At 49.6% G+C, this 19,476-nt stretch overlaps 1 protein-coding gene across 2 annotated transcripts in view; it reads right to left on the minus strand.

The window, feature by feature from the left end:
• The window catches only part of PACC1 (proton activated chloride channel 1), a 168,433-nt gene that overhangs the window by 114,976 nt on the left and 33,981 nt on the right, over positions 1 to 19,476 (minus strand). For both annotated transcript variants that reach the window (XM_053909142.1, XM_053909141.1), the window contains exons 3-4: positions 10,108 to 10,281; positions 803 to 889 (exon numbers count right to left, since the gene is read on the minus strand). The gene's annotated coding sequence lies outside the window, so the exon portion shown is untranslated. The remainder of the gene's footprint in view (positions 1 to 802; positions 890 to 10,107; positions 10,282 to 19,476) is intronic.

The raw sequence follows: 19,476 nt of genomic DNA on the forward strand, positions 1-19,476 counted from the left end.
TCGCATTTGATTGATTTGGCTGAGCATAAGATTCTGGGTTGAAAATCATTTTCCTTCTGAATTTGGAAGGCATCCTTCCATTATTTTGTATTTGGTGCTTCCGGAGAGAAGTCTGATGCCCCTCTCACCCCCCCCCCCCCCCCCGCATTCCTTTGTCTCTTAAGTGTTTTTCTTTTTCTGGGGTTTCCCAGACATTCACTTTATCCTCCGTGTTCGAAAGTTTGATACTGATGGTCTCCGGTGTGGATAGTTTTTTTGTGAATCATGCTGGGCACCTTCTCCTGAGTTTTTAACCTTTCTTATCATATTTTAAATTTCCAAGAACTCTTTCTTCTCTGTTCCTTTTTCATGGAATTCTATTTCTGTCATATTTCCCTGAGGTTACTAATTTATAAGTTCTTTAAAAAAAAAAGTCAGGTTCTTCTGCTTACTCTATGCTATTTCCTCAGAGTTCACCCCCTGTTTTCCCCCCCGTTTTGACCTCTTTCATTTCAAATGTCTGGTGACCTTTCATATTTAAGAGAAAGACAGGGTTACAGTACCGCTGACTTCATAGTAGGGTGACCAGATGGCTCAAAGGCTGTTTTACTGAGACTCCTCATACAACATTTTATGAAGGTCTTTTCCTAGGAGTAGGGGGTGGGGGGTGAGAAAGAAAATCTACCCAGAGAAGAATATTCCAGCTGCCTGCATGGAAGGGAAGTGACACCTAGCTGCTGGGGTTTTGGGAGCAGGCAGGGAATCTGACGGCCCATCATTTATTTATAGTTTTTAATTAATCTCCCGGTTTCCAAGCTCCTACCTCCCTGTCACCCTCCGCGGGGACCAATGTCCTGGAGTCCAGAGCACCTTCAGTTCAGCTTCTCTGGATAACAACTTCTGGTCTCTCCTGGGGAAAAAAGAGAGTCAGCCGTGGCTTCCTGTGTCCTAGCGCTGCACCTTGCTCCTGTCTTCTGTGGTACCCGGTGCCTTTAAAAACACCCAGACTTCGGAGGTTCTCTGGGGCTCCTTGGCCCACGTGTCATCCTGTGCCTCTCCTGCCTCCATGTGGGTTGTCACTTTCTCATCTCTACTCCATCAGAGACCACTCCTCTACCCACCTGCCCGTCTAGCAAATGTTTGCAGGTCTTCCCTCCCGGGTGGTCTTCTCATTCTGGCTCAATGCCTTTGTAAGGCCGCTGTTAGTGGTCGTTTGGGGGGAAAGGGTAAGTGAAGTGGGATCTAGGAGGCTGTATCAGTTATCCATTGTTAAATAACAAATCATCCCCAAAACTATTCAAATGACAATAGTTTTGGGGCACCTGTGTGGCTCAGTTGGTTAAGCATCCGACTCTTGATTTCAGCTCAAGTCATGATCTCACAGTTCATGAGTTCGAGCCCTACATCAGACTCTGTGCTGACTGCATGGAGCCTGCTTGGGATCCTCCCTCTTCCAGTCTCTTTCTCTCAAAATAAAGAAATGCACATAAAAAAAAAAAATGACAACAGCTGAGGCGCCCGGGTGGCTCAGTCAGTTAAGTGTCTGACTTTGGCTCAGGTCATGATCTCATGGTTCCTGAGTTCCAGCCCCACATAGGACTCTGCACTGACAGCTCAGAGCCTGGAGCCTGCTTTGGAGTTCTGTGTCTCCTTCTCTCTCTGCCCCTCCCCTGCTCACACTCTGTCTCTCTCTTTCTCCCTCTCTGTCTCTCAAAAAAATAAACATTAAACAAAATTTTTTTAATGACAATAGTTATACTGTTTTTCATGATTCTGTGGATTGATTGGGTGGTTCATCTGCTGGTTTCACCTGGGCTCACTTGTGAAACTGCATTTAGCGAGTTGGTTGGGTTGGAAAACACAAGTTGGCCTTGTTCTATGTCTGGTGGTTGGTGCTGGCTTTCGGCTGGGGTGCCTCAGTTCTCCTCCACTGGTCCCTCACCTTCTAATAGGCTAGACTAGCTTCCTTGAGGGGTGATCTCAGGGCAATGTTCCAAAAGGCTAAAGGACTTCATTTCTTTATCTATAAAATGTGGTTTTGTGTATAATAAATGAAGACGTGTAAAATCCATACTTAGCACAATGTGTGACACAAAGCAAGTGTTCAATAGTAAGTGATTTTTCCGGGAAAACATCACATCTCCAATTAACTTAACCACTGAAAATGGAAACTGAGGAATAAGACTAATCTAAGTCTGAGCTCCTTACAGAAATAATCTTACAGGGCTGTCGCGAGGGTCCAAAAAATTCAAACAGATAACGTATTGAGAAGAATGCCTGACACGTCGCACATGTTCATTAGTGTTTCGTGTGTGTCTCTACTTTCTTTTTAAAAAATTTTTTAACATTTATTCATTTTTGAAAGGCAGAGAGAGACAGAGTGCAAACGGGGGAAGGGGCAGAGAGAGAGGGAGACACAGAATCTGAAATGGGCTCCAGGCTCCGAGCTGTCAGCACAGAGCCCGACGCGGGGCTCGAACTCAAGGACCGTGAGATCACAACCTGAGCCAAAGTCGGCCGCCCAACCGACTGAGCCACCCAGGTGCCCCAGTGTGTCTCTACTTTCTTAGGTGGGGGCACCGAGCATAGCTGGGCTCTGATAGGGCCATTGTGATGAATGCCATCACCTGTCAGGTATGGGGGAGTTGGCTCCATAAGGTGGGGAAGGGCTAAAAGCCGCTGTGTCTGCTGTCGAGGGTTTGGGCAGCCAGCTCACAGGTGTGCCTATTTCCACAGCTATAAATCTTAACCTGGGTTCTATGGGTGAGCCCCAAAGGGCCAAGAACCCCCTGATATTGCATGGAACACACTGGGTGTGTATGCATTATTCTGGAGCGCAAGTCCACAGTTTTGCTTGGATTCTCAGGGAAGTCACTAACCCCCACATACCGAACATCTTAGCTCTAGAGGCTTTCCCTCCTTCTAATGTGGTCTGGTTTGAGAAATAAAATTATTTATCATGTTAGGATTATGGTGAAATCAAGAGGCAGCAGGACCTGAAAAAGCCAGCCGGGCTCCTCTGTTGGAGACGGGGTGAGCTTCGCTGTGAATGACACTGTGGACCCCATTGGTGCTGCCCGGTGGTCTGGTCCTGCCTCCTGGCTGCCCTTCAGCTGTTTGCGAAATGTGGGTGACCAGGTAAGCAGCCACCAGCGAAGTGAGCTGGTTTGCACCTTGTCTGCGTTACGGACACTGCCAGTGTCGGCAGGTGGTCCACGTGTCCTGAGGCCCACGTGAATGCTCCAGGCCACCCTCTGGGTTCCAGTGCATCAAGAAAACCCCTCACACCACACCCAGGAGCAGGCAGAGAAGGGGCAGCCTTGTGTAGCCACTTGCAGTGACTTCTGCTCAAGGAGGTCACCTGCTATTCCCTGACAGATGCTTTCTTGTTCCACGTTGCTGCCCGCTAGAGTCAACTTCTAAGGCTAGAGCTTCTCTGCACATGGCGTTGTATAGTTTTTAAGGGGAAAAAAAAAATCCCAGCAGAACTGCAACGCCTCAGCTAATTCTTCCTTTCTCTGAAGTTTAATTCTAGACCATCTTCCTCCTCTGGGATTCAAAGGTCTCAGAGAGAAGAGGGTTCACCCAAACTCTTGACATATTTGCCGCGGACCTATTCCTGGGGAGGGTTGTGCAACACGCTTGGAGAGGGGTCAGAGAGAGGCCTGGAGCCTGACTCAAAAACATCTTGGGAAATTCGGTGGCAAGCAGAGATTTCTGGAGCCTGTCACGCCCCCTGTGAGGTCTCTGTAAACCCAGCACAGGCCCCACCTTTCCCTAAATGGAGGGCTGTCCCTCCACCCCTCCCGTTACCACCCCCCCACCATCACTGGTCAGTGCTGACCCTCTAGTGAGGGCCTGGGGAGGTAGCCAGGCCCGGGACAGCTGGGGCCAGGGTCCCCCAGTTAGCTAACAGAGGGCCCCTTCCCCATGCCTCTCACCACAGGGATTCGGTGACTCACTCTGAAGAAGGCACATAAATTTCTTCCTAATAACACACTTGTCACTGAACCATTCCAACAATTTGGCATGGCAAGAGATCCGGCTCCAGGCAGCAGGGCGGGTAAGTCATATTCTGTTTATAAAGTGTTTCCCGCCGAGGGCTGGAGAGGGGCGAGGACCACCAAGCCCATGTCGCACATTCCCTGCACAGCTGGAATGATTATGTCCATTTTACAGGTGAGGGACGTAGTGACTCAGCCCCTCAGGCCCCGTGGGACAGACTCTGCTCCTCACCCCCAGCAGGCAGCACTGGGGAGGGGCCATGATGGTCGAGAGCTCGGGTTTGAATCCTGGCTCTGCCACTTCTATCTGAGCCGGGCCACCTTCGACAGGTTCCTCAATCTGCCCAGCCTCCCCTTTGCTCATCTGCGATATGGGCACGAGACATAATTCGTGAGGCTTCTGTAAAGACGCAGTGAGGTACGTAATCGAGAGAACTTTCAGCGTGGCACCAGCATGCAGCGAGTGTTCTCAAGTGCAGCTGTTGGCATTACGGACTCCAGTCAAGTGTCATGTGCCTCCCTCTGGCTCATGACCACCCCACTGGGCTCGGGTTGTCCCCTCCTTCGGCACTCCACCCTCTCCTGCTCTATCGTGAGTGAAGACAGGTGGCCACTCCTATATTATATTACTTAATACTCTACTAGGATTTGAGGGTGGTGGTATTATCCACATTGACAGGGGTAGAAACTGAGGCCGGGTGAGTTTGGGTGACTTCCCCGAGACCACCACTAGGGGCGTGACAGAGCCAGGATTTGAGTTCACTCTTCCAACAGAGCAGCTCCCAGGGGAAGCCTGCGGATCAAGGACCAGCTGCACATGGGAAGTTCCCAACACAGCCGAGTATTTTTGTTCCTGCATTCTTCCCAGGCAGTTTACTCTCTGGACTCTGGACAGTTGCCAAGGAGGTGTGAACAAGAAGGCAGAAAGAGGACGTCCTTCGGAGGGTGCGATGAGGCAACAGGGCTGTCATTTACTGAGCCCTTGCTATGTGCCCTCCATGCTGTCAGCTGTATGTGTCCGTTAATTCACATACACTCCAGTGAAGCGGGCCTAGTGCAGCTCCTACCGTAGAGGGGAAAATGAGGCACAGAGTGGTCAGGTCACTTGCCCCAACCTGCACCTGGGTGTCCACCTGTGCTGTTAATCTCTCCACCTGCTGCCTCCCATCAGGGTGGCACGAAGTTGGGCCACGGCACTCAGTTTTGGAAACCACATCCAGGGTGAAGGACCACCACCCACGACCATGGGCAGAAGGGCCAGGTCCTGAGTCCCTTCAGGCCTCTCACTAAGCATCCTCGAGTTTCTGTGTGCTGGGGGGAGAAGGGGGATCAGTGAGGGGCATCTCCGCTGCTTCCATACATGGGCGGGGGACAGAGGGGGCTTCAGCCCGGGCAGCGTGCTCCTCAAAGCTACTACCTCAAAGCTACTTCTGTGAGTCTGCAATGGAGACAGACTGCATTAAACAGAAAGGCAGGCCCCGGGGGCCCACAGGGTCCTCTGCCTCTCCCCTGACGAACCTTGTCCCACCCCACCTCCCTGAGGAGGGGGGGGGGGCCCTCTCTCTGAGAGCGGGGGCTCCGCCTCGCTCTGCTCTGCACCTCCATCGCCCAGCACCGTGCCTAGCCCTCAGCAGGCATTTGTTGACTGGCTGACGGATGAATGGCTGGCTGACAAAAATCACTGCCAGCCCCAGTGATAAACAGAACCAGTGTGGCAGGAATTTGCTGGGTTGTTGAAGGGTGAGGGATCCAGATGGCTCCCCAGACAGCTGTGGTGTGGAGAGCCGAGGCGGGGCGGCACAGGCAGGCTGGACGGAAGGAACCACAGACTCCAATGGCACTGGTTCAAGTGGGTTGAGGGCTGGCCGCCAACCACACAGAGCAACAGGCTGGCCAACTGTGTCCTGGGCCTGTGTCGCACGGTATCAGGGCTGCTCCAGGGCGTCTGCCCTCAGCACTGCCTCCCCTGCCGTCACTGACACGCAGAGCCCTCCACAGGTAGGGGCTGGGAGGCAAGGGAAATCATCTGGACTGGCAGTTCCTAGATCAAGTTGGATCCCTGCTCACTGTGTCCCCCCGCCCAGCTAGGCAGGTGACCTTGGGCCTGTCTCTCCATCGGTGGCTTGTTCCCTCACACCTCACCATCTATACAATGGAGATGTGTCTACCCCACAGGACATGCTGTGGATAAGAGAGCCCAGAACTTGAGTAGTCCTTTTGAGTAGTCCTTTCCCCACCCACCCTCATCATAGCGGAAGAGCCTAAGTCTGCGGAGAAGCCACATCCCTCAGGCGTCTCCTGAAGCGAGGACTTTCCACATCCGCAGCTCAGAGCCCAGGGCTTCTCCAAATTCCTCACCTCCTCCCTGCCCGCCCTCCAGCCCCAGAAGTGGGCTTCCCTGTGGAGCAGTCCCTGACACAGAAAAGGAAACAATTAGCATAATCACTAATTCAATTCTCTCCACTCTCTTCTCTGTGAAAATAATTTGCTCCTCTAACAGCCACCAGGCCAGGGAGCCGGTGAGGCTCAGGGAATTATGGAGTCTCAAGCTAATTAAGTGGAAGCCACTCTCCCCGCTCCAGGGAACCAGGCTCTGGGCTCCTGCTGCTCTGAACATATCACATTAAACTCAAAAGCAGCCTCTGGAAAATGTGAAGAAGGCATGGACGGATGTGAATGACAAAGATGATCCATCAGAGGGTTGGAAAATGAGGCGGATGTGAGATTAAAGGTTAAGGCAATTGAAGTCTTTAGCCCAGAGGGGAAAGAAATGAGAGGCAGGCAGCCTTACCACCCCTTCCTGGGTTGTAGAAAGAATATTCCCCTTGGTTCTTTCCCTCCTCCAGCCTGTGTTCTCTGGTCCTCACTCCCTTTACCACACTCATCTTTGTGTTCTATTCACTTGTCAGTTCACTTTGACCTTTACTGAGCCCCTACTCTGTGCCAGATAGCTTGTCAGGTTCTGGAGATGAAAAGACAGAGTCTCTGCTTTGCAGGTCAGGTGGGAGAAATGGATCCATACTACCCGTGCTGTGGGACCCCAACCACCCGTACTACGGGACGGGGAGTGGCGGGGGGTGGGGGGGGCTATAGGGCTGTGGGGCCTGTCTCAGACCTCAGAGGTAGGAAGGACCAAGGCCAGGTGCTATGGGAGCTCAGGGGAGAAGTGGCCACTCAGCCCTGTCCTGGCTTCAGGAATGGCTTCCTGCAGGAGATGATGCCCAAATGGAATCTTGCAGGATGAATCAGTGAACCAGGTGAGGCAAAGGGGGGAAGGGTATCATGGGCAGCAGAAGCAGCCGGGCAAAGGCCCAGGACATAAAATGCAGGGGGTATACAGGCAATAACAAATGGTTGGACTTTACCGAAGCAAAAAGTAGAGACTGATAATGGTCGGACCCACGGCCAGAGTGCCAGCCAGGGCCCAGATCCCAAGGCCCTGAATCCTGTGGGAATGTGGCTTTATCCAGAAGCAGCACTACTCAGAGTGTTTGGAATAGCACAGGGTACGTGCAGTATTGATAGACATCCCTCCAACCCAAACAAAAGGTGCTTCTTTGTCAAATACGTTGCACGATGTTGAGTTAAACCAGTGGCTCTCAACCGAAGGGCCCTTTGCAAAAGGGGACGTATGGCAATGTGTGCCGATGGTTTCAGCTGTCTTAATTCAAGGTGGGGGTGCGACTGGCATCTTGTGGGTGGAGGCCTGGGATGCCGCTCATCATCCTACAGTGCATGGGACAGCCCCTACAAAAACCTCTGCCCCACCCCCACCCAGGGTTTCCACAGCCTGTAAGCAGGCCCCGCCAGGTCATCCTCTCTGCACTGTCGTGGTCTGTTGGCTGGCTGGTCTGCCCACTGCACTACATGGGTCTGAATGTCTGCATAGCCAGTATTTTGGGGAGGGAGGAGGAGAACACCTGGGAGAAGAGGGTGTTTTAGGGTTGGGTGGAGAGGGTGGCTGTGGGTGGAGCCTGGCTCATGGGGGGTACCCCTGGTGGCGGGGTTGGTGGGTGATTCTAGGGGGTCCTTCCATCCCAGCAGCTCTAACTGACAGCTGCTGGGGGTGTGGGAATCAGACACAGCCCTGAGGAGCTGGCCAGATCAGAGTCAGGGATGTGTTCTGTGCTGGGCACAAGGTGGGGCACTCGAATGAGCATCCCCTATGGCCAGGTTTTCCTTCCCTGTTTTATTTTTCTTCCTAGCTCCTTTTAGCCTGTTTTTCAGTTTATTTGCCTGTCTCTTCTCCTCACTCCCTTCCCCACCTCAGGATGTTGGCCGCATAAAGCAGGGCGTTTTGTCTTTATTGTTCATTGCTTTATTCCCAGGATCTAGAACAGTGCCTGGCACATAGTATGTGCTCAATTAAAATGTGCAGAAGCAATGAATGTCTGAATGCACCCTCCCCCCCCCCCCGCCCCCAGCTATACAGCTCAGAGTGCCTGAGTGCTGACACCCGTCTACCACATGTGATTCCTCCCCTTCTGCAGCAGCAGGAAACGGGGGAAGTCCCAGGGAGCCTACCTCCTAAACCATGAAGAATCTGCTCATTGTTTATGATTTTAATTCCAAAACTGCTTTGGGGGAAGACGTGGGGGCTTCACACGCACACCCTAGATATTCCCCGAAAAATCTGGAATTATGGACTAACCATTAGCTGAGGGAGGACAGAGCAGGCCAGGATGATGCAAAAGCCCAAGCAAGCTGGCAGCCAAATGAAGTTATAGCCAGTTGACAGGACAATGGCATGAACAAAGGCCTCACTGCCTCCTGGAACGGTTGCCAAGCATTGTGACACAGGGCTAATCGCATCTGAGCGCACCGTGCAGCACAGGAGTGGCCTCGGGGCTGGCAGGGCTCCAGTCACTGCCACCTTGCCTGAAGAAGCCCATTCATCACAGTGCGGGGCCAACAGGGTGCACCCTAATTACACACAGGGAGCGAGGACCAAAGTGGGGAGAGCAAGTGCCTACTGGTCCCCTTGGAAACAAATGCAAGAAAATAAAAAGCCATGGGTGGAAGTAGATGTTCGAGTCTAGCCAGGGTTGCCGGGGAATTCCGTGTCCATGGGGGGCTGTTTACCTCCAAGGCTGTGGCCCAGGGGGCTTTGGTCAAGCTCGGGCTCATGTCCTTGTCTGTGGGCAAAGATTTTAGAAACCTGGGCTCAAATCCTGGCGAGCCCTCCAAACTGGGGTTCCAGGCTGCAGTGGCCAGAGACCTGGTGCTCATTTTGAGCTCTGTGGCCCCAGGCAAGTCCATGCATAAGAGGTGTGGATGCACGGAGAGGATTTATCTGCTCTGCTAACCTAACAGGTTGATTGGGAAAATTAAAACCATGGGGCCAAAGGAAAGGCCTAGGGAATCATAAGGCCTGGAGTTCAGGAAGGCATGGAGGGATGCAGCCATGTTCCCCACCTGCCCCAGGGAGGGGAATGTGCCTAGGAGACAACAGCCAACCCCTTGAGGGTGACCTTTAGTTACCTGTGGAAACCAACTGGCTTTTTCATGGCACACCCGTCATCTGCAGGGGAGATGCCTTTTCAGAGCTCGGGGTGGTTCTTAGAATTGCATTTAAGGCTCCTTGATGGACAACGTGGTGGAGGCCCGTAGGCACACAGTTCATTTGGGTTATTCTGAATGATTACTTTAGGCAGATAAATTTATAATCAGCTCATAATCACATGGCATTTTCCATTTTGTAAAGTTCATACAAATTTAATCTTTAACACCAGAAGATTGGCATTGTTATGCTTATTTTACAAAGCATAATTTTAAAGGATCAGAGAGGGTGGGTGAATTTCCTAAAGCCACACAGCCAGTTTGTATCAGAGACAGGCTTTGAGTCCAGGCTTCTGATGGCAGGTTAGTTTGGTGCCCGCTGTATAGACACAACTGTCTTTCCTTCCGGAGTGTCCTCTTCTCCTTCTTTTTTAGGATCTTTCATTTGGGACCCACTTTTGCTGTTTGCATTGCTTAACCACCTTCCCTGACAAATCCAAGCAGAACACTCTTTCTGAAGGGGACAGTCTGTAACACAGAATTCTCCCTGGGAAAAGCTGAGCCTGGGCAACTTTCTGAGCAGGTGCTATTCCACTGGGGTACTGAGCATGCCAGGGCACCTTACCTCATGTGCACCACACTGCCCTGGGGACTGCAGACACGACTATTCCAACAGCTACAGCCGCTGAGAAGATGGCAACAGGTCTCCCAGGCACGAGATGATGGACACTCTTTCTCCTTAAAATAACTACAGTGAATCTACTCCCCTGTGGAGAGCTCGTGTCTGGGTTTTGGAACACTGGGAATAAAACAGACAGAAGAGGACTTTAGTTTATAATAAAAATTACTGTGCTGTCTGGTTTTTAAATGACATTTCACATATTACTAACCATGCTCACATTGTTACCACACGTAATCCTTACAATAGCCCTGTGAGTGGAGTTATGACCCTTGGAGGTATTATAATTCCCATTTTAAAGACTGAGGACACCGAGGCTTAAAGGGGCATAGATTACTTGTCCAAAGTCACAGGGCTGATACATGGTACAGACGGACCAAAGACCTGGTTCTTCTGCCCACAAGTTCACGGCTTTACACAGATGGCAACATTTTTTTTTACTTTCCATGGGTGAGAAGTTCATTAACAGTAAATTCAAAGGTTGATTAGAGCTAGGCACTTCTAATGGGGATCCCTTTAAATTCCTTGTAATATTATTACTTACCTCTTCTCCAAGAATCATAAAATCAGGCTAATGATACCTAATTAACACCCATCACAGACCCACGATCCGGTTTCTTAGCAGGTGTTGTATGGGGACAGAAGGCATGGATTAAGAAACTCATCAGTCATTGCTTGAGGTTTGGTGCGTGGGTGCTGCCTGGGACTCTGCCTTTAGAGATTTCAGCCTGGCTAGTGTTACTTCAACAAGTATTCACAGAGCAGCACCAGGTTTCTTGCCTGGATGCCCACAAAACTGAGGATAAATGTGTATAACAGTCTCTGTCTTTGAGGAGTTTACAATTCGGTAGGAAGGTGAGATTTGTTAATGAAATTTTGAATGGCAACGTACAAACCAGAATGGAATTAAGGGTGCATCTGTCTGATACGTAGTCTGAGAAGGCTTCATGAGGGAAGTAGGGCTTGAGTGGGTCTCAAGAATAGGTAGGACTTGGAAGGGGAAGAGGAGGAAGGTTTTCCATTCTGGTTGAGGATAAAGTACCAACAGCAGATGGGGTGTGGGGGATGCATGGCTCCTAGCACTCTGGCCACTGTGCACACGTCACCTGAGTCATGGGAGAGCCAGGTTTTAATCTCTGAGCCTTTGTACCTGCCATTTCCTCTTCTGAAAAGACCCTTTCTCCCTTGCTTTCTTGTTCCTGTCTCTTATGCCCCATCTACCTGTTAACACTGGTCAGTTCAACCTCCCTTCTGTTATGAGACCACCTCCAACCCCCTTGCAATGCTTTGCCTTCCTTTTCATGGCCCTGACCATGTGGCATGATAATGTGTTTGTAAGTCTGTGATGCTTGAGAACAAGGATTCCCTTCTCTGATTAATTTTTGCATGGCCATTTATTGAACAAATACAAATGAAAGATGGAAATGCAGATCGAATGAGTGAATCTGCAAGAAGAATCCTACTACGGGACCATACGGGCTGACACCCAGAACCAGTGGGACCCTGGGCCATTGCATGTATGATGTCTAATAAGTCTGAATTAACGATTCTTCAATGAATGAATGGTTGCTAGATTGACTGAGTTTTATATATACATCATGATGAAAATCCACTATCACTATTCAGATAACCTGGTTGATGTTTTTGTTTTGACCTTACTTCCTTAAAGTCCATGAGGCTAAGACCTGAAGGATTAGTAGGCTTAAATCCAGGGAAGGGTCAAAGCAGGCAGAGCCCCCAGGCAGTGGCCAGAGGGAAGGGAGACTGAGGGCTGAGCTCAGAATTTAGCAACAGCCAGCAGGTGACAGGCAGAGCCTGGAAAGGCAAGAGAAGGGCTGGAGAAGTGAGCAGGAGCCAGACCAGGAAGGGAATTCAACTCATTCCTGAGGACAATGGGGCACAATTAGACCTTTAAGCAGGGCGTGTTATAGAATTATTAGTTTTTCTTTTTTTTTTTCTTTTTTAAAAGACAGAGAGAGAAGAGAGAGCGCGCGTGCACGCCTACAGCAAGGGAGGGGCAGAGAGAGAGAGAGAGAGAGAAAGAGAGAACCAGAATCCAAAGCAGGCTCCAGGCTCCAGTCTCTGAGCTGTCAGCACAGAGCCTGATGTGGAGCTTGAACCCATGAACTGCAAGATCGTGACCTGAGCCAAAGTCAGCCGCTCAACCGACTGAGCCACCGAGGCGCCCCCTAGTTTTTGTTTTAAAAAAAGAGGACCCGGACTGAAATGGAGAGAGTGCACCAAGGCAGAGCAAGACTTAGGACCCAGAAGACTGGATTTCAGGATGCTACAGCGACCTGTGAGCTGAGGAGGCTGTACTGGGGGGTGGCTGTGGGGATGGAGAATAGCAGATGGGTTTGTGAGCTGGACAAGCGGCAGCTTGGCCTGGCAGGGGGCAAGGGGTGCTGGTGACGCAGGTACAGGATGAGAATGCTAAGGAATGTGGCTCAGGAAGCCAGGTGGATCCCAGCTGAGATGAGGGACTCTGGAGGAAAGGTACAGTTGGGCTGTGAGGGATGAAAGAATGCGTTATTTCCAGAATTTGTCTATACAAAGGCTTTGCTCTCAGTCTAAATTATACGCTATAGAGAGACGTAGCTATACAGAGATATTGATATATCATGCTTTCTCAATTAACATATACTTTCCTATGTTATTACAGATGCTTCCTAAACATTATTTTTAATGAGGAACAAACTGTGAATAAATAAGCAAACTGTCAGGGAAAGTGAGTCTTGAGGGTTTCCCGTGTTATACAGATGTAAGCACAGGCCAGCAGCCCAACCAACAGACCTTCCAGGACGGCCTGTTCTCCCCACAGTCAGTGACATAAAGAACACAAAGAGAGCCGACAGTTACACCCAGAAGGCCCTGGGAGGCTCTGCACCACCCAGGGCAAAGTCTCTGTCACAGGCACATAGCCTGCAAAAGGTACAAGGGACCCAGAGAGCAGTCTTGGGCTCAGCAGATGAGGGGGAGATCCAGGACATGAAAGTCTGAAGAAAACATCTGGAGGAAGCTCAGAGGAGAAAATGAGACTGTGTTTTTGAGGGCATTTTGTAATCTCAGAAGCTGAATACAAGTTTAAGGGGCTATCATTCATTATTACTCACATTCAGAATCACCAGTTCAAAACCGACGGAAGCTTTCCTAATATTCATCTATAAAGCAGCAGGGGTACAAAGGAGACTTTTTGCTACACTTCCCTTTTGCATCTTTTGACTCATTCAACAGTAATTTTAAAAATTACATCTATGCAAACCAATTTTGTCTGTTTATTAACAGTAGTGATGGAGAAACGAGTCAGGTCAGGAGAAACAAGTCAGGATTTTTCGACTTGTCCAGAAAGAAGTCATATAAAGAAAGGTAAGGGCTGCATCTCACAGTGGCTTTATTCATTTGAAAAGCATAATGCCCATTCCGAGAATAACATTAAATAATCACATGCTGAGTTAAGACAAAATGAGCCACAATAGCTTTAGGGGAGAATGGCATGGCATTAATGTACAGGACTTATATTCCAGTTGGGCTAACCCTCTTGGTGCCTCAGTTTGTTGACCTGTAGAATGGGTATAACAAAACCTACCATGAAGAATCATTATGAGACTCAACTAGGATAACTTCTGTGAAGGCAGCTAGAACCAATGACCTACAACTCTATCCATGTCTGTTCATCGAATCTTAGAAATAACAATTTTGCCTGATTATTTTTTATTACATAGTAAGTTGTTTCTGGAAATAAGCAGTGTAGGGCTAGGATGGGGTGACCAACCCTAGGTGAGGGTTCAGGTTTGCCCATGACTGTTCCTGTTTTATATCAAAATCCTATAACTCAGAAAATCCCTCAGTCCTGAGCAAACCAAGAGGTTGGCCAACCTAGCAATAATGGTCATCAATGATGCCATCCAGAACCAAGTTATAGGGGCACATGGGTGGCTCAGTTGGTTAAGCGTCCGACTTCAGCTCAGGTCATGATCTCATGGTTCCTGAGTTCCAGCCCCATGTCAGGCTCTGTGCTGACAGCTCAGAGCCTGGAGCTGGCTTTGGATTCTGTGTCTCCCTCTCTCTCTGCCCTTCCCTTACTCGCACTGTCTCTCTCTCTCTCTCTCTCTCTCAAAAATAAATAAACCTTAAAAAAATTTAAAAAGAAGAACCAAGTTACAGTCTTTCTTTCTTGTTTTTTTTTAAACTTGGCCCTTCTGACTGTTGCTTATTGCCTCATGGTTGCAAGATGGCTATTGCAGTTCCAGTCATCATGTCTGCATTCCAGGTAAGAAGGAAAGGGAATTGGCAAAATGGTCAAAGGCTCCTCTTAGAGAGGTCTGCCTTATTCTGGAAAGAAAGCTTTCCTCGAAGACTTGCACTTATACTTCATCGGCAAGCACTGTTTCGCAAGGCCACTTCCATCTGTGAGAGTAGCTGGGAAAACTGAGTACAGTTGACCTTTGAACAATGTGGGGATCAGGGGCACAAAGTCCCTGTGCAGTGGAAAATCCATGTATAACTGTGATACCCTAAAAACCTCACCTCTACTGTTGACTAGAAGGCTTATCATTAACATAAACAGTAAATCAATATGCATTTTTTTAAGTTTATTTATTTATTTTGACAGAGACAGAGATAGTGTGAGTGCAGGAGGGGCAGAGAGACAGGGAGAGAGAGAATCTGGCAGTGCAGAGTCCGATATGGGGCTTGAACTCATGAAACCGAGAGATCACGAGCTGAGCCGAAACCAAGAGTCAGACACTTAACCGACTGAGCCACCCAGGCACCCCAATCAATATGCATCGTATAGGTTATATTATTACATACTCTATTAATAAAGCAAGCTAGAGAAAAGAAAATGTTATGAAGAAAATCATAAGAGAAAAAACTCTTAAGGTACCGTATTGTAAAAATCCATGCACCGGTGGACTCATGCAGTTCAAGCCTGTATTGTTGAAGGTTCAACTGCATTAAGTTTCCAATCTCCCCCCAAAAGAGAAGGCCAGGAGAAGAAGTCATAAAACCCTCTGGGTGGGCAATCCATAGTGTCCGCTACAACCCCCCTTTATTACACCCAGCCAGTGCTGGGCACCTGCTATGTAGACATGGTGCTCAGATCCGCAAAGGGCGGAGAGACGAATGACGTAGGGCCCTCACGCCAGGGAAGCTCATGGTCTGGCACAGCCGGACATAAGACAAGGGGGGATATGTCAGAAGGCAGCCCTGACAGAGTGGGAAGTGTGCTGGCAAATCTGGCCCAAGATGCAGGGGGGAATGACAAGGCTGGTGGATTAGCCAGGCAACAATGAACATGATGTATTTTCCAAGTGAGGATAAACCCCAAAGTATGAGGGCAGGACTTGGCAGCAAGAAAGCTCCCAAAAGAAGAACCAGTGGGTGTGAGAAAAAGGAATGCGTGTGTAGGGTAAGCGCCTCTTATCTCTGAAGATGACTTGGCTTTGGAGGCCTCTGGTTATTGCTATGGCTTTAGGGAGTCATTTTGAAAACAGTGTGTGCATGGCAGTTCTGGGTGACCTTGGGGCACAACCCACCAGAGCTGTAAGAACTCCTCGTGGAGACAGGTCACCTCACGTAAACGAGGTTCTAAACCCACCCTTGAGGGGGCGCCTGGGTGGCGCAGTCGGTTAAGCGTCCGACTTCAGCCAGGTCACGATCTCACGGTCCGTGAGTTCGAGCCCCGCGTCAGGCTCTGGGCTGATGGCTCAGAGCCTGGAGCCTGTTTCCGATTCTGTGTCTCCCTCTCTCTCTGTCCCTCCCCCGTTCATGCTCTGTCTCTCTCTGTCCCAAAAATAAATAAATGTTGAAAAAAAAAAAATTAAAAAAAAAAAAAAATAAACCCATCCTTGAGGAAGAGAAAGCCAAACTTATGTATCTTCTGTCTGAGGATCCTGTTGGGTACCCAAGCCCTCACCTTACCTTTGCTTCCTACCCTTTTGGTCTCTGAAGCCAGCCCCCTCCTCACTTCCCAGCCTCTCTGCTTCCCCAGCTCAGTTGTTCAATCCACCCCCAGGCCGGCCCCTGACCCAGACAGTGCAGGGGTGGAGGTCCCAGTTGCCAACAAGGGCTGATGCCCGATGCCAGAGACCTGCCCAGGTTTCTAGGCGAGTGGCAGCATGTCTGATCTTGCCTGGGTAGGGTGTTGGCCCAGACCACAGTACGGCTCCTGCCTTCATCCGCTCTCAGGCTGCTGCTGAGCCACTGGAGCAGATCTGTAACTGTCCTTCGCAAGCCCTGCATTATTTCATGGAAGCAACAGAAAACCCCACAAGGTGGAGAGAGTTATCCCCAGGTAGCCCAGGAGGAAATAAGCCTGGGGAAGTTAGGTAAACTGCCCTAGATTACCAGGCTGTTGAGTGGGAGAGGCGGGATCCAAAGCTGGGTTGGATTTGAAGGCCTCTGCTTTTATCGCTGTTCCTCACCCATTTCTTGATGCACAGCTAAGCTCTCTCTCCCCAGTCCCCTTGTCTGCAAGCTTCTCTTTGCCCAGACCCCTGGCCCTGATGGCATCCTCTCACGGAGGGTCTTGGTTGCCAGAGCCTGTGAGGAAGCTTCATTTATTACTCCACTCAACAAATATTTACTGAGTTTCCCCTATTTGCCAGGCACTGTGCTGGATTGCTATGTTATTTTCTGGCTTCCTGAATTTGCCCACAGCTGGGCCCGCTGACTTTGAAGCAACGCAGAGCTTGCTCTGTCCTAGGGGCACCAGGCAGAGCTTATGGCCAGCTCCAACTAGTCCCAGTGGCACAACTGGACCCCGCTCCCGTCTCCCCTGTGCGTTGATGGCCCACTCTGGCTTTGCTTCTTGCGTTTCTTGCCAGACCTGTCTGCAGTCTGGGCTTGGCATGGTTACCTCTGAGGCTGTTCCAGTAATGACAACTCAGCTAATCACTGCTGTCCTCAAAGTAAGGTGTTTGGAAGATGGCAAAGGGTTGAAACAGCCACCAGATCCATCTGATTCTTGATAAACAATATGGTGAAAGTGGAGACTACAAGGGAACATATTTTGGAGGGATGAGCTGCCAATAATCACTCTTTCCTCATTGGATGGAGGGTCCTAGAGGGGTGCTCTAGAGGCACAAGAAACTGAGACTTGGAGGGGTAAAAGGGTAAAACCCCAGTTTACTCAATGTTATTGTATTTCTTCTATTCATAAAAGTAACACACAGTCATTGTGGAAAATTGGAAAGTACTAAAAAGTATAAAGAGGGGCACCTGGGTGGCTCAGTCAGTTGGGCGTCCAACTCTTGACTTCAGCTCAGGTCATGATCTCATGGTGGTGGGATCAGGCCCCGAGGTGGGCTCCATGTGAGCAAGGATTCTGCTTGGGATTCTCTCCCTTTCTTTCTTTCTCTCTCTCTCCCTTCCCCACTTGCACACATGTGCATGTTCTCTCTCTCTCTCTCTCAAAATAAATAAACGTTGTTTTAATGTTTATTTATTTTTGAGACAGAGAGAGACAGAGCATGAATGGGGGAGGGTCAGAGAGAGGGAGACACAGAATCTGAAACAGGCTCCAGGCTCTGAGCTGTCAGCACAGGGGCCTGATGCGGGGCTCGAACTCACGGACCGCGAGATCGTGACATGAGCCGAAGTCGGCGCTCAACCGACTGAGCCACCCAGGCGCCCCAAATAAACGTTGTTTTAAAAAGTATAAAGAAAAAAATAAAAACATTCTGTGATACCATTACCCAGAAATGGTAACCACTGTTAACATTTTGTGTGTTTACTTCTAGATTTTTGTCTATGCATATATGTGGATTTATTCTGTACATACTAATCTGTATTGAACTTTTATCACATAACATTATATTGATATCCCTCTTGACCAATGAAAATGCTATTTTCAGTGGCTGCAGAGTATTCCATTATATGGCTGTGCTTTAATTTGTTTGGGTTGTTACCTCCCCAGCCCCCTGTTGTCCCATATAAGCAATACTGAGATGAACATCTTTGTACCTAAATATTTGTGCATACATCTGACTTCTTCCTTGGGCTGAATTCTGAGGGACACAGTGTGACAAACCATGTTGGCATGGTCTGTCTGTCTGCCCAAAAAGGAAGAATGAGGGTGACAGTAGTCACCACCAGGCTTTCTGAACTCTGAGGATACCCAAAGGGGGAGTTGCTGAAGCAGAGAGCACCCCAAAGCTTCACTTCTCTTACAGGCTTTCTTTGAAGGATCCCTGCTTTATTACTCAGAACTCTCTAGCTCAGCAATCTGCTGAAACCAGCTCAAATAGACAATAGAAATGGAGACAAGAATGTCAGGCAGGAACCCAGCTCGTCCTCAGAGAGGGCCTGGGAAGGAGGACTGCCATGCAGCCTTCCCCCCCCCCTTCTCCTCCCCCCGTTGTTTCCCATGGGCCACTGGGTCTCCAACTTGAGAGAGCACCAGAATCACCTCCAGGCTTATTAAAGCACCAAGTGCTGGGAAGCCCATCCCCACGTTTCTGACTGAGGACGTCTGGGGCGGGACTGAGCATCTGTGTTTCTAATACATTCCCAGGTGAGGCTGACGCTGCTGGTCCAAGGACAAGGCTTTGAGAGCCAATGCTAGAATACAGCATGGAGGTTGGTGGCAGGGCAGACACCCTCCAAAGGTGCCACCACACCCTGGTGTCTGAGTGAATCCTGCCCTCTCACTATGACCCTGCCTGGTGGCACCAAAGTAAGGATGTTACCACCTCCTGTCAGAAGAAGACTCTCCCTGCCAAGGGAAGTAGGCCCAATAGGGGAATGAGGTCACTAAGGCCTTTTTTCTGGGAAATGCCTCGGTCAGAGCCCAGGCAATTCTTTCACAGCCTAACGTCCTTTCCTCCTGCCTGACAGCTGGATGTGGAGCAGTGGTTAAGGACCATCTCCCTGTCTCAGACCACTTACTCTACAGGGCTCCTCTGGGCCGGGTACCCATCAAGGAGGGCTTGCTGGGAAAGTCTCAGTGACCCCTTGCAAGATATGGCCACCAGTAAGGAAGAGCCCTTCCCTAGGTCTGGTCGCTTGAAGCCTCACCAGACAGTGACTCCAGGAGGCAGCCAACGGCGGGGAACTTATCATCTGCTGTGAAGCTATCAAGGAGCCTGGTAAAAACAGCAACATGACTTCGTGAGAGGTCCTGTAAGACTATTAAAGAAGGACTGCTCTCCTACTTGTACCAGGAACAAAGTGTCTTACGTTGATTGTCTGACTTGATCTTCCCTACAAACCTATGAGTGTACTATTATCCCCATGGTACCGATGGAAGAACTAAGGCACAAAGGCTAGGTTGCTTGTTCAAGGTCACTCAAGCTCTTTTTTGTTCTTAATGTT

The sequence above is a fragment of the Panthera pardus genome, unplaced genomic scaffold (genome assembly GCF_024362965.1).
Source record: "Panthera pardus isolate Hobbes unplaced genomic scaffold, ASM2436296v1 HiC_scaffold_21, whole genome shotgun sequence".
NCBI classification, from domain to species: Eukaryota; Metazoa; Chordata; class Mammalia; order Carnivora; family Felidae; genus Panthera; species Panthera pardus.